At 33.7% G+C, this 16253-nt stretch overlaps 1 long non-coding RNA gene across 1 annotated transcript; it reads right to left on the reverse strand.

The window, feature by feature from the left end:
* Nucleotides 1–8691: 8691 nt before the first annotated feature.
* LOC116421258 lies at nt 8692–12910 on the reverse strand. Its single transcript, XR_004231559.1, has 3 exons — nt 12749–12910; nt 11995–12091; nt 8692–9145 (listed from the first exon to the last, which is right to left on the reverse strand). It is a non-coding gene; the product is annotated as an uncharacterized LOC116421258 (long non-coding RNA).
* Nucleotides 12911–16253: the final 3343 nt, after the last annotated feature.

Raw genomic sequence — 16253 nt, forward strand, 5'->3', positions numbered from 1 at the left:
TTTTTTTTTTAAAGACTATTTTTAAGGTGCTCTAAATCATTATTAACCAGAGACGTGCAAATTAAGACAACTCTGAGGTATTACTACACACCTATCAGATTGACAAAGATGACAGGAAAAGATAATGATGAATCTGCTACTTCTCCTTGAACACACATATGGATTGCTTATCTGGGTTTTTTTTTTAAAGACTATTTTTAAGGTGCTCTAAATCATTATTAACCAGAGAAATGCAAATTAAGACAACTCTGAGATATTACTACACACCTATCAGATTGACAAAGATGACAGGAAAAGATAATGATGAATGTTAGAGAGGAGTGAGGGAAAACTGGAACACTAATACATTGTTGGTGGAGTTGTGAACTGATTAACCGATACTGGAGAGCAATTTGGAACTAAGCTCAAAGGGCTATCCAATTGTGCATTACCCTTTGATCTAGCAGTGTTTCTACTGGGTTTGTATCCCAAAGTGATTTTTAAAGGAGGGAAAATTCCATGGGAGTGGGTGTCTGAAGCCAGATGGAAGCTGCAGTTGTCCTTGATTCCCACTCAGTTCTGGATCCAGTGCCACCAGCTACCTCCTTGAAGTCTCTCCTAAAATCCCATTTTTCTATGAGTCTCTCCCTCATAATCCCACTTAATGCAATGCCTTTCCTATCCCGAAATCTAGTTTACACATAGTTTTTTGTGTATTGTCTCCTCTGAAATTAGCTTTTGAGCTCTTTAGAGGTCAGTGAGTAATACCTACACTCAGATCCACTCTCAGCCACTAAACTGTGGCACCTTGAATAAATCACTTAATCTCAGTCTGCTTCAGTTTCCTCAACTGTAGGAAATAATAGCATCTATTGATTGCCTTAGATTCTTGTGAGGATTAAATGAAATATTTGTAAAAGTGTTTAGCACAGAACCTGGAAAATAGCAGGCACAATAAATGCTTTGTTTCTGTCCTTCATTCCTTCTTGATGAGAGCAGAGATTATCTTTAGCTTTTTTTTCCGTGCTTCATGTGTCTGACATATAGTAGATATTTAACAAATGCCTGCTGAGTGACTATGTGGACAAGATAAGCTATTCTATGAAGTATATTTCCCATGCAGAATCACAAAATGTAGGAACTAGAAGGGGCCATAATTGCCATCTAGTGTAACCTTTTTATATCAATACCTACACTATATCATACCTGAAAATGACTATCCAACTGTTTTAACAACTCCATGAAATAGGAAGGCTCTTTTTAAAAATTTTAAATTTAAGCATTAATAAAATGTGCATAATATATGAAACTGAAGGCCTCCTACTGGGGGGGGGGGGGAAGGCAAAGCATATTCTTATATTGGCCATGTCTGAAAATGTGTCTCATTCTGTACCTTGGTTGCATTCCTTTTTTGTCAGAGGTGTTAGCATATTTGATCATTGCCTCTGGAATAATGATTCATTGTGTGTTGTTCAGAATCTTTGTCTTTCAAAGTTGTTTTTTTTTTTTAAATGTTATTATAGAATTGTCTTGTTCTGTTTATTTTACTCTGCATCAGTTCATATTAGAATGGGCCCCAGCAGAATCTCTATTTGTAGTTAGGAGTATGAGAAGAAAAACAAGTTGTTATTGCCCTCCAGGATGGGTATAGAGAGCTTGAGTTGTGGTAAACAGGACATGGTTAGCCACATGTCCAGATTCAAGGAGCTTGGGTCCTAGTAGACAGAATTCCAGGAAGCTTGGGTCCTGCTACATGTTTCTATTCTTTGTTTTTCTCAAAATTTGGCCAATAGTTAAGAAATAAATATCTCCCTTGAAAAAGTTAATCAATGAACAAGGAGATTCCACCTCCTCACTTAGTCCTACCTTTCCCTGTAAAATACCTATCCTGGAGTACACCTTTAGACCAACCAATCCCCCGCTGATTGGTTCCATTCTGCTTTATACAACAATAAAGCCTTTTCCTTTGAGAAACTAGTCCAGGGTGCAAGTAATTCTTACCTATCAACCTGCTCTCCTATTGAAATATGAATTTTCTTTTGTTTCTCTGAAACAATGTAGTGATTTGTTATGCATTATTATCTATTCCATTCATATACAATAATTTTTTCAGTCATTCCCAATTAATGGCAACCGTTTAGTTTCCTGCCTGTTGACACAACAAAGTGTGTTGCTGTATCTCAGTATTCATTTTCCTTTTTAAAATCTGAGATATATTACTACTAGTAATGTTGCTGGGTCCACATACATATACTTTGGAAACATAGTTCCCAAATTGATTTCCAGAATAGCTAGATTAATTCACAGCTTCACCAACAGTACATTGTTATATCTTTTTTCCTAGAGCCTTTCCAACATTTTTCATTTTTATTTTTATCTTATTTATTTATTTACCAATCTAAAGGGGAAGGAGAGGTGAAACTTCAGTTATTTTAATGAGCATTTCTCTAATGATTAGTGATTTGGAGCATTTTTTTTTTTACTTGGTTGCTGATTACTTGGACTTCTTCCTCTTAAAACTATTCATATCTTTTGACTATCTTTTGGGAAATGAATCTTGTTACAAATTTGAATCAGTACATTGTACAATTGCATTTGAGATCTTTATCAGAGAAACTTGTTACAATGTCTTCCCCCTACCCCAGTTACCTGTTTCCCTTCTAATTTTTGCCAGTTTGACTAATTGTACAAAAACTTTTAAATTTTATTTCATTAAAAGTTTTTGTACAAATAGTTTAAATTTGTACGAATTAGTTTAAAATAAAGGATAATTTAAATTTTATTTCATTAAAACTATCCTATTTATGACAAATGTCAGTCATTATGACAAATGGAAAAATTGAGGCACTAATACATTGTTTAATGGAGTTGTAAACTAATCAATCATTCAGGAGATCAATTTGGATCTCTAGCCCCTTATTTTAACTCTGTGTGCATCTTTCTGTATCAAATGTATTTCTTATAAACAACATATTGTTGGATTCTGGTTTCTAATCTAGTCTGTTATCTTCTTCTGTTCTATGGGTAAGTCCACTCAATTTACATTCACCATTATGAAGAGCAAGATCTTTTATGCTTCAGCTGAAATAAAAAAAGGCAAAGGTTGAAATAATATAAAACAACACTGAAACAAAAATAGAACTGACTAAAAGAAATAAACATGGAAACTTTAGCTAAAAGGTACAATGAGGTACATCAATATTAAGCATATGCATTAAATGGTATAGCATCTAAATGCTATGATGTTTCCCCTACATCCTATTCTCTCCTTTTTTGTCCCCTCTTTAAGTCTGTTTTGCTTTCTTTAATATACCCTCCCTCTGATTCCCCCCACCCTTTTCACATAAACCTTTTCCTTTCTATTTTCTTGCGGGATAAGATATATTTCTGTACCCAGATATGTTTGTATGTACGTGCACATGTGTATCCTTCCTTTCTTTAAACAGTTTGGATGAGTGAGATTCAAGTTTGGCTTTCTCTCCAATCCTCTATCTCTTCTTTGTTGTATAAACTTCTTTTTTGTGTATCCCACTTATATGAAGTAATTTTTCTCCTTCTCCCTTCCCCAACTCTTGTTCTATTCCCCTTCCTCACTCATACCATCCTTTTTTTTTTTTTTTTTTTTTAGATTATCCAGACACAAAAGATTCGCACTAAGGCCCTCTAGTTTCCTTCTATAACTCCTAGGTATGATAAAGTTCTATGGGGCTATGTGAATCATATGTAAAATGTACAGTTTTCTGATTTTTCATTCGTTTACCTTTATATGCTTCTCTTGACTCCTATTTTTGTATGTCAAATTTCCTACCCAGCTCTGATATTTTAATTAGGAATGCTTAAAAGTCATTTACTTCATTAAAAATCAATTTTTTTTTCTGTTGTAGAATTATACTCAATTTTGTTGGGTAAGTTATTCTTGGTTGTAAGCCTAAATCTTTTACCTTCTGGTGAAGTTCTCCACTTTTCTGGCTCTTGCATTACTTTTTTCCTTGACTTGGTAGCTCAGAATTTTGGCTAAAATATTCCTAGAAGATTTCATTTTGGGAATTCTTTCAGTTAACTGATAGGTGCTTTCAATTTCTACTTTGCCTTCTAATCTAAACTATCTGGATGGTTTTATGATTTTTTGAAAGATGATATGTAAGCTTTTTTTTATGGCTTTCAGGTAGTTCAATGATCTTAAATTATGTCCCTGCTTTTCCAGGTCAATTGTTTTTCCTGTGCAATAATTCATATTTTCTTCTGTTTTTCCAGTCTCTTGACCTTATTAGTTTTTATACTTTATGAGAGACATTCATTTCTATTTAGCCAATTCTAATTTTCAAGGAGTTATTTTCTTCAGTAAGATTTTGTACTTATTTTTTTCCAAGATGTTAATTTCTTTCCCTTTCTTTCTATGGGTCTTACCTCTTTTCACATTCTTTATTCCTCTCATTTGGTTAAAAAAATTTTTTTTAATCTTCTTCTTAAAAATCTTCAAACAATTTCTGTTGCACTTTGATCCAAGCTATTTTTTTCCTTTGAAGGCTTTGCTTGAAATGTGTGTATATACATACACATATATGTGTATGTGTTCATATATGTGTATACACAAAGGAAATTTCCTCTCCTCTATCTCATGAATGATTAGAAGCATGTGGGTGTCATCTGTTTCAAAAAGTCTTGAGAAATTCTCTTATGTCTTAGATATATTCCCCAGAAAGAAAACTGGTCTATATTTTTAATGTGAGCCAATAGCTGTCTTAGTACCCTCTGAACACAAAATTAATTACTACTCTTCTCCTGATTTTTATTGAATGATCTCTCTCACTGCTATCCTCTGTGGCTCTATATATCATTCTTAGAATAACAAGCCTCTCTGCCTCTTCAGATGATCAAGATGCTACACATTAGTAAATCTTAGTTTTTAAAGTTCTAATTTTATAGCTGTCCTTTTCCTTCCCTTTCTCGTTGACTCCAATATCCTGAAAAGAATTGCCTCTCTTCCTTCCCAGTTCATTTGGTTCCCCTACTTTCCATACTGGTTGAGATTATCAGCCATCTTTTTGATTTCTCAAGATTGCTGATTAAATTTCGATTCTAAACACCTGATTTAAAGCATCCAGGTATCATCTCTTACCCTGACAACCCCACTCACCTTCCTTTCCTTAGTCTTACGAATTCTGGGCCACATCAATCTCCCCTTTAGCCTTCCAACTTCATGTGTATGTCTTCCCAAATACTTTTCCCTCCTCAAGTTTTCCTCTTTTGATTCTACTTTTTAAATACTTTTAATCCTTTTATAGTCTCTTTAATTATCTTTGACTCTTTTTAAATTTAAAAAATAGAACTTGAATTAGAATCTGCACCTGAATACTTTTCTTCAAATTTTCCTTGATTTCTCCAAACTCATCTTAACATCTGACTCCTGCTTGATTTCTGCTTTCTTATTTGACCCCAAATCCTTTTCCCTATCCCCCCACAGAAACCAGAAGTTGAGATATTTTATATCATAAAATCACAGACCCAGCTGGAAAGAAAGCATTACAATGGCCTACCATCCAATTCATACTTGCCAGATAGAATGGTCAAAATATTCTATGAACTTGCACTCTTATAGCTTAGAAGCTCTTCACTATTATGTTTACCTTTCAAGGCTAATCAGCCAGAGGGAAATAAATAGCTCAAAGCAAAGACATTCACTAAAAAGCCAGAGGAAGAGAAGTAGCAACAAAGAATTTTACCCCCAAACCCAAGATGTATGCTCCCACAGATACATCCAGTAACAGGGAGATTGGATATATTTAAGAGATCAGAAATAGAAAGATACACAGATATGGAACACATGTAGTCAGGCCACATGCATGAGACAGGGCCAAGATATGTATAAAGAAAAGCAAATCATGCCTTTTTTTCAGGGCCACAACTATCTTCACCGGTATTGCTGGAAACTAATTAGCTCATTCAGTTGCTGATTCACTTGAAATCATCAGTGGTTTTTTACCTCAACTAGAGTACAACAAAGGAGGCATTTGGATTATCTGTATTCCCTTTCCCAAGGACAGGAAGCATCAATAATTCTTTCTCAAAAAGATATAGTGTTTGTAACCAAAACTTAAGAATGCTTGAAATTGGAATTACCCATAAGGCAACTCTCAAAGTTTGTGCTGCCTCAGAAATCTCCCTTCTCTGCTAGAAAGCTAAATTATAGGATTATATTTTCTAGGAAATTAAAAAAAAAAAACAATCTATAACCTGTGAATTTAAATTTTTAAAAAATAACTATATTTGAACATAATTGGTTTCCTATGAAATTCTATAAGCTTGTTTTAGGAATTTAAGAATATCATTCTGAGAAGGGGTCCAAAACCTTCACCAGCATGCCAAAAGGATTCATGAAACGGAAAAGGTTAGGGACTTCTATTCTACACAGAAGATTGGAGGTTCAGGAAGCACTTATATGAATTTTCATAATAGACTACATATGTTTATCTCATATGCCAGTTTATATTAGTTATTTCAAAATGTCATACCCTTCAAGATACATTGTCAGAGACCTTATTTTATATAATCTCTCCAGCACCTAGAATAATGTCTCTAAATAGCAACTTTATATGATCAAAAAGAGAGACATAAGAACTAAGTCACATTACCCTCTCAAGATAACCATATGCAGCTGGTGAAAAAAATCTAATACCCTGATCTGCAGTATAGAATAAATTACAATTTCATTTCATGTCAATGGCTCAAAAAAGTTCTAGGAATCTCTACTGACTCCAATGTTGTTGAGCATACCAAGTTATCTCTGCAAAACATCTAGAGATTTTGGTGGGTGATAGGTTTAAAAGGAGTCAAATAGTGTAAAAGGGCTGTAAAAAAGGTAATTCGATCTTAAACTATATTAGAAGAGACATACTATCCAGTGTGTATAGCTCTACGATGACTCAGAATACAATTAGAATACTATCATCAATTGTAAAATAAAATAAAATAAAAAAGGAACATTGCTAGAATATGGAAAAGGAGGTGAACATAAAGCTAAAGGGATTCTATTCATGTCACATGAGGATGAGTTAATAGAATTGGGACATTTTCACCTGAAGAAAAAAAAATGTATCGGGTATGTGAGATGACCAAATAATAAAGAGTCTGTTTGAACAGACTGTAACTAAGAGAATGGATATAAATTGCAAAAAGAGCTAATTTAAGCTTGAAATAAGAAAAAAAAACCATTCAAAATAGAAACCAAATGTTCAGGAGTCAGTGTTTCCCTAAATTTCATTATAAGTCTTACAACAAAACTTGGCTCTATCTTACACAAAGGATTTATTTTTTCCAGATAAAAATGGAACGAGATAAGTCTTTTAATTCTGAAATTCTATGATTCTGTGAAATTTTCTGGACCTATCTTTCCATTACTAGATCTGAACAGTTTATTTCCAATACGAAGTCCTTCATGAACTTTGAACTACATACATTAGTTTCATTTTTGTGTAGCAAGGAAAAGAACTAGTATAGAGAGGTGTCTCAAGTTCACAAAGTTTCTCTTCAGTATGGATTCTTTGATGTTGTAATCGATTTTGATTACTGATAAATGTTTTCCTACATTCATCACATTTATAGGGTTTCTCTCCAGTATGGATTCTCTGATGTTGAATTAGGTACAAGTTAGTACTGACGCCTTTTCCATATTCTTGACATATAAAGGGCTTCTCTTTAGTATGTATTCTTTGATGTTGTAATAATTTTCGATTAGTGATTAAAGCTTTCTCACATTCACTACATTTATAAGAATCCATATGGATTCTTTGATGTTCAATTATATAGCTATTACTAATGAAGGATTTCCCACATTCATTGCATTTATAGGGCTTTGCTCCAATATAGATTTTTTTATGTTAAAGTAAGTAACTATTACTGCTAAAGGATTTCCCACACTCATAACATTTATTTGACTCCTATAAATTATGGATTTTTTGATGTTTAATAAGGTAGCTATTACTCCTGAAAGTTTTTCCACATTCATTACACTTATAGGGTTTCTATCCAGTATGGCTAATTAGATGTCAGATAGGTCTTGATTATTGAGGAAGGCTTTCCTACATTCATTACATTTTTTAGGCTTTTCATCAGCATGAATTCGTTGATGTTGGATTAGGTAGTTCTTACTGATGAAAGTTTTCCTACATTCATTATATTTATAGGTTTTCTCTCCAGTATATATAATTTGATGTGATAGATTTTGATTACTGATGAATGTTTTCCCACAGTCATTACATTCAAAGGAATTTTCTCCACTGTGGATTCTGTTATGTTCATATAGAGTGGCCCCTTTCGACTGAAGTCTTTCCCATATTTCTTACATTTAAAGGGCTTTTCTCCAGTATGAATTCTTTGATGTTCAATTAGGTAGTTATTATTGCTGAAGGTTTTCCCACAATCAGAATATTTACAGGGTTTTTCTTCAGAAAAATGAATTTTTTGATGTTTTTCTAAGTGAGACTTTTTACTAAAGACTTTCCCACATACATTACATTCACAGGGCTTTTTTCCAGAATGAATGAAATAGATATTTCTATTTCAGGATGTCTTCTATACTTGAAGGTTTTGCCACATTCATTGAAAACATAAGGCTTCCCACCAGTGTGAATCTTCTTATGTTTAAAAGGAGTCCCCTTTTGGCTAAAGGCTTTGCTACATTCATTACCTATAGAGAGTTTTTCCCCACTTTGAATCATCTGATATTTATAGACAGTCCCCTTTCTGTTGAAGGCTTTCCTATATTTTTTACATTCAAACAACTTCTCTCTACTATCAATCTTTTGATGTTGAGATAGACTTTGAATTTTGTTGAAGGTTGCTAAATTACATTTAAATAGATTCTCCTCAGAATCATCTGAATGGTGAGTAATTGGATTTTGTTTACTGCTAATGATTATCCTGGATATTTTATCTTTAAAGTGTTTTCTTTGAGTATCTGTTCCATGCTGAAAAATATAGTTTGAATAGCAAGTGAAGATCTTCTCGCATTTATTATATTCATAAAGGTTTTCACCTCCAGCGATTTTGTCATTCTCAATTACATCTGAATATTGTTTTACATTTACTTCAAGAATTCACTTTTGGGCATCAGGGATTGACTCCTGACTGTACTTCTGTCCAATTATGTTACATTTCTGAGGAAAATCTGAAAGAAAAAAAGAGGTGTCAATATTTAATGCCTTCTGTGAGGAAAGGAAATTGTTTTATGTTAAGTTCTAGATTCTATCTTCTTCATCAAGAATGATCACTCTAGAACGGGTAGAACAAATTTTTATAAGAAAGAACTAAAGCTTAAAGTAAATGCCAATCTAATGATTAAGAACTTCACAAATGGATGGATTATTATTATAGGTAAACAAGTAATTCTGGAAAATATAGACTGCTAAACCTGAAGTCAAAAAAACTTGTTTATCTATTACAAATAAATGGTTTGTGAACATTTAAAAGAGAATGTATAAACTATTAAGATCTAGCCTTGATTTAATAAGAGCAGATCATATAAAACAAAGCTCATTTCCTTTCTTAATAAGACCTATGAACAGGCAGATAAGGGATGTAAATAGCAGATACCTAACTTTCAATAGTACATTTGACAGAATTTTTCAAGAAATCTTTTTGGATACAATAAAGAAATATGTATTAGACTATAATACAATGTACTGAGTCTGTATCAATTTTTAAAACCTTACTGGAAAAGATATTTCAGTAAAGAATTTTGTTCATTTTAATTATATTTTCTAGTTTTATATATCTATATATCAAGGACAGGTAGATGGTACAATAGATAGAGCATGGGCCCTAAAGTCAGGAGGACTGAGTTCAAATTTGATCTCAGATAATTAACACTCACTAACTGTATGACCCTGGGCAAGTCATTTAACTCCAATTGTCTCAGAAAAAAAAAAAACCTCACATATATCTATATATCCACATATATATCTATATATGGATATCTTTCTATCTAGCTAGCTATATGTCTGTGTGTGTGTGTGTGTGTGTGTGTGTGTCAAGATGGAGGAAGAGAAAAAAAGAGAGAAATTCTACTTGTGCACTCAATACTGAGAGAGAGAGATATTAATTCTACTTGGAATTCAAGTAGACACTCATCTGTTTTGATGACACAAATAAGAGATACTTGAGAAAATACAAGACCAAATAAGAGATTTTTTTAAAAACATATCTCAAAAGGCTAGAATAATGGGCCAAGACAAATAATTTAGAATTTAACAAGGATACATGTGAAGTTCTGTATTTGGGATTAAATTTCAATTACCAAATCTTAGAAAGTCTGGTTTAGCAGCATATCACATTAAAAAATTGGAAGGATTGAAATAAATGACAATTTCAATATTAACTAGTGATAAACTATAGTCACTAAAAAATTAATTCAAATTTAAGATGTGTTTAAAAATGTATATCTACATCAGACAAAATAATAATCTTAGTACACCCTGTCCTAATCAGTCTACATTTAGTAGAATTTTTCTCAGTTCTGTATACAATTTAAAGGACACTGGGCAGTGGCCAATGACAGCAAGCTGTTAATTGGTTTTTAAAGGCAAAGGATTATTTAGCTTTGTTTCATATGGCAAGAAAAAATGTAAACATATGACATATGAAATATAAATTTATGACATAAAGTTTCATTCAGCAAGGCGAGAAGACTAGCATAGACAAGTGCAATAAATAGAGAAATAGCCAAGAGGGAACCTATCACAGCATTTTGATCCAGAAAATGGCCATGAGAATCTCATTAAGACTGACAGGAATGTTGGTTTTTTCCAGGCTTTTATCCAATATAGAAAGAAAGTAACACAAAATTTGCAGTAGCCTGCAGACACTATATTATGTGTATCTTTCTGCCATAGTCATCTAACTGCCACTCATGTTCAAAGTGAAGTAATGCCTTCTTGCTATAAAGAAATAGAAAGACTTTTCCATTTCACATGTTAACAGAGAGTATGAAACAATTCTATATCATTTCATGGAGGAAGGTCTTTTAGGTAAAAACAAAAAAGAAAAAGGAACAAAAAAGAGAAAGCCAAATTCTGTCCAATGTCAAGAGACATGTTGATGGGAAAATATCAGCAAAAAGTAGAAAGGGAAGAAGGAATCCAAAACATTTGGGGATTAATAACAGAGATAAGGCCATTTCAATATCATAAGGAGTTGTTGCTCTTTATACACCAAAAAACCATGATTTGGATTCAAAGATACTAAAGCTTTTGGGTAAAGATCAACAGGAGAAACAAAAGTGATACTGTTCTAGGAAGATACGACAGATCACCTGGACAGAAAAAAGAAATAGATGATAGTTTCAGAAAAGAGTGATCACAGGTCTTGTACAGAGCAGTAATAAGTTATCCCCTTCAGGTTCTTTGTCTCTAAAGAGGGAATAATGATATTTTCGCTTATCACCTCAAAGATCAGAAAAGCACTTTGTAACTTATCAAGTGCTACTAGATTAGCATATATGTATCTTGGGAGACTGTCAACCACAGAACAGTAGAATTTCAAGGAAGAAAACAGGTCACAAGAAATGAAGAAAAAGGTATAGATCAGTATTTGTGGGATTTAAAAGTGAATGGAAATGAAGTGAAAGGTAAATAAGACAGATAAAAGGGACAAGCAAAAGTTTTGTTTTTTAAGTAATGATCAGATATCTATAAAGAACCTTAAAACAAAAAAAGAACTGAAGATGCAAGAAGACTTAAAAATAATAATCATAGGAAAGGAAGAATTAACATCAGAAAGAAAAGCAAATACCTCTTCCTCTAAGGCTAAAAGGAAATATAAGATCAGGAGATTTATGACAGAGATCTTTCAGAGGAAAGGTGAAAAAGGAGTTCCAAATGGACAGCAATCAAAAAGGTCCTCCCATGACTTGTGACCTTTAAGAAGTGCCATTCTAAGATTTCAGGATAATGCAACCTTACTAACCAGCTAAGTTACTGCTTGCAATTCTACCTTAAGTTCCTGGTTTCCATTACTCACCAAGATAAAGGCTCTTGGAACTTCTTCAGCTGGCCACCTTGATACTGCTCTTTTTTCCAACTGGGAGATGACATCTGGCTTGAAAACTGACATGACCCTGCTCATGGAGAAACAATAGGAATTTCTGAAAATTAAAGATATCTCAGAATTCAATCTTAGTCTGTCAGCAAATGAGCTTTTTTTTAGGTGTCTATTATGTGCTAAGCAGGCACTGTACTCATACCTGGAGATATGAAAAGAGGCAAAAAATAGTCCCTGCACTCAAAGAGCTCACTTTTTCATTAAGGAATACTAGAAAGGACCCCTGAAGCATGCTCTGTATTGATTTTGGGTTGCCATCAAGTAGCAGGACTGAAAATAGCATCTAAATTAGACTGAAAGAAAATTACTTCATTTAAACACATTCATTCCCTACTAAAAAGTTGAAAACTTTTCATGTCTGCCAGTAACTACACTGGGACTTTAGTGGAGAAACATACAGTAGGAAAACTATTCTCAGGAGAGTCATAATAATGCTTCTGAATACCACTTAAAGCAAAAACCTTTCATTTAGAAAAAGGGAACAAAAGCATTGTGCTTTTTTATACAACCATTTAGGAATCTTTCCCCATTATATGAAATTCTAAGAATATTCTCTTAAACAAAGTTCAAACTCGATGAAGCACTTCTTCAGATATTCCATAACCTAAAGGATAAGAGAATGCCAAGAAATTCCAAAGTCCAGATTGATTCAGGAGAAGGAAGCAGTCCTTACCAAGGGAGATAAAATTCTCATAGTTTTCCAGCATCACATTCCTGAATAAGTCCTTCTGAGCTGGTTTCAACAGCCCCCATTTCTCCCAGGTGAATTCGACAGCCACATCTTAGAATGTCAGTAATTTCTGAAATATCAAAAACATTTCTTTTCATACCAAGTCTGTCTATTATATGGAACAAGAATGAATCAAGAAGCATTTATTAAAGTAAGCTATGTGCCAAGAACTATGCAGAGTGCTGAGGGAAAAAAACAAAAGCAAAAGACCAGTATCTTCCACTGAAAAGTTTACATTCTAAAAGACATGCAGGGAAATGATGGTCACAAAGGATTATTTTGGTTTAAAAGAGTCACAGGAACAGTGATTGGAACTTTGGGGAAGAAAATTGATATGTCCTTTATAAGAAGAATGACAGAATGAATTTGAATATAGATGTTCAAGAACTAGAAAATAAGAGAGGACAGAATGGTGGAGCCCATGTAAATAGACAAGGTTTCTAGTGAGAAGATGGCCAGAGTGAAAGTAGGCAAGAGTTGAACTAATATGTAGTGAGAGCCTGAAGTAACCACTGACCAGGACATCTGGGACTTGGAGCTTAGTATAAGTGGTGAAGAAAGGGCAGAATTCTCAGGGCATGGTTTCTGGTTTAGGCAGCAAAGTAGCTCCCAAGAAAATAGCCAGGAAGTAAGCCATGAAGTTGGCATAACAAACATGGAAATATATATCAAGGGTAACTGAGACTCCACTTACATTTTTCTCCCTTTATAAAAGACTTCCTGTATTATAAATAATTTTATCTTATTACTCAAGGTCAGTCTTACAAATCATTTCCCACAGAGACCCAAATTAAACACATACTTCATTCTTCAAAGTCACATTTTTATCTAGATGAAGTTTATCAATCACTTCTCAATACTGATCACTCCATTTGAAGAAGTATGATTCACAAGTAGATCACAAATGGAATATTAAAATACAAATCCTCTCCATGAAATAATGCCTAATTAATGACACTACTTTCTCCCAAGCTGCTGCTTCTTTTCTTTGAATACTATTCTAGGTTCTGTCTTAGGGCCTCTATTTCTTCTCTCTTTCTCAGTGCCTTCATCATCTCATATGGATATAATCATTCTAATGACTTCTGGAGCTAGAGATCCAGTTTTGTCTCTCTTATTAGAGTCACTCTTAAAACATTAACTTCTTTTGGTCATTTCAAATAGAATGTCCCATAGGCATCTCCAACTTACACATGTCCAACAGAATTCATCATTCCCTCCAAACTCACCCTTTCCCTAAACTTCCCTGTTCCTGTTAGGGGTTCTATCATCCTTTCAGCCACCCTACCATTCTCCTGAACTCTTAATTTTTTCACCTCACAAATTCAGAAAATTGAAAAATCTTGTAATTTCTTCATCTATAACATATCTTAAAATAATCAGTTTTTTTTTTTCCACTGACCCAGCCACTATCCTTATTCAGGTCCCCATTACTCCCAGCCAGCTTCTTAGCCTCTCTGTTTCAAGTCTCTTCCTGCTCTACTTCATTTTCATTAATAGTGGTATCAAATAGAAACAGGTCCTATGGGAGCATATTGGCTTAGAAAACTACAAATTAATATCTGCTTGCAGCAATGGGCTATGAATTTGACATATCTGTCCTACATGAACATTAAAGTAATTTTCCTAAAACCCAGATCTGACTATGTCATCCCCCTACTCAAATTCTAATGGCACCTTATTAACTCAAGAATCCTACTTAAAGTTCTTCTGTTTGACATTTAAAATCCATCACAACTTGCCCAACCTACACTTTCAGGCTTATATATTACCCTTTATAATTTATATTCTAAGAGTTGAGACAATTAGCACACCTACACTACACAAGATAACTTTGGAGGGAGGCATTAAGCATCTGGTGGGATCAAGGATGTTATCATCATCACAAGCATTTCTAACGTGTTTTAAGATTTGCAAAGTGCTCTATAAATATTGTCTCAATTGATCCTTACTTACAATAATGCAGGAGGATAACGCTGTTCATTATTCTTTCTTATAGATAAGAAAATGGAAGCAGCCAGAGGTTAATGACTTGGTTGGGATCCTGTCATTAGGTATCTTAAACTTGATTTTAGGTCTCCCTGACTCCAGATCCAGCACTCTACCTTCCATTTAAACTAGCTGTGAGTTATGTAGGAGGTAGCATTTAAGCAAGGCTCCAAAGGAATTAAGCATTCTAAAAAGTGTAGGTGATGACACTGTATATTCTAGGTATGAAAAAAAGGCCTGTAGAAAAGTTCCAAGAGGGAAGATGGAATCATTAAAAATGCAATTTTCAATAGGTAATTAATCACACGCTCTTATTCCTATTGAGTTCTAGATTCAGCTCACTGTCCATTTAAAGTATCTAAAAACCTAATTGACAGTGACATTCCCCAACATGTAAGTGGTAAAAGGATATAAACAAGCAGTTCTCAAAAGAATTGCAAAATATTCACAACCACATTTTTTAAATGTTATAATACACTAATAACACGAGAAATACACATCAGAACAACCCTGAGGTTTTATCCTGAAAATTGGCAAAGAGGAGAAAAAATTAGCAATACTCAATGCTAGAGGGGTTGAAGGATGATTGGAACACTAAATACATTATTGATGGAGTTGTGGAATGATATAACGATTTTGGAAAGCAATTTGGAATTATGCAAATAAAATGACTAAGATGCCTGTATCCTCTGAACCAAAGACTCCATTATGGGTTTGTCTTCCAAGGAAGCCACTGCTTCCAAAATATTTATAGCAGCACTTTCTTTCACAGCAAAGAATTGGAAACAAAATAAACACCTATCAGCTGGGGAATGACTAAACAAATTATGGCACATGAATGTAATGGAAAGTAGCTGTGCTACAAAGTAAAATGTATTGGTGGAAAGATTTCTATGAACTGATGGAGTGAAATAAGTAGAGAAAACAATATACTTGACTTCAGGAATATAAATGGAAAGAAACACACACACACATCAAAATTGAATGTTGAAAAATTAATAGGATCAAACAAGACTTGGGCAATGAAATATGAAAAGATGTTCTCAATCCACCTCCTTCAAGAAGGTGGGAGGTCCACAGGTATTCCATATTGCTTATATTTCCAAACTCTTTCACCATACTAATCAGCCATCCTCATTTTTCCTCTTTTTTTCTTTCAAAACCCAAGAATAATCTTCTGCCATTTGATCTCCCATGTGTTGTTCATTGGGTCATTTTTGCTGAATGACTGTGTAGTTCACTGAAAAGACTATTATGGGCCTTGATACATTCAACCCAGTAAATAGTTACACATCATTTTCCTTCCGCTTGAACCCTGTACAGAGAACCAAATGTTTGCCAAAAATATTCACCATGTTCCTGAAAGATGTGGGAAAAATCACCCCAGGATTCTGTTTTCAGCAGCATGATACTGATAAATCAATGGACTAAGAAAATCTTTTTCATTGTGTCTATTTTA

This window comes from Sarcophilus harrisii, chromosome 2, assembly GCF_902635505.1.
Source record: "Sarcophilus harrisii chromosome 2, mSarHar1.11, whole genome shotgun sequence".
Taxonomy (NCBI): Eukaryota; Metazoa; Chordata; class Mammalia; order Dasyuromorphia; family Dasyuridae; genus Sarcophilus; species Sarcophilus harrisii.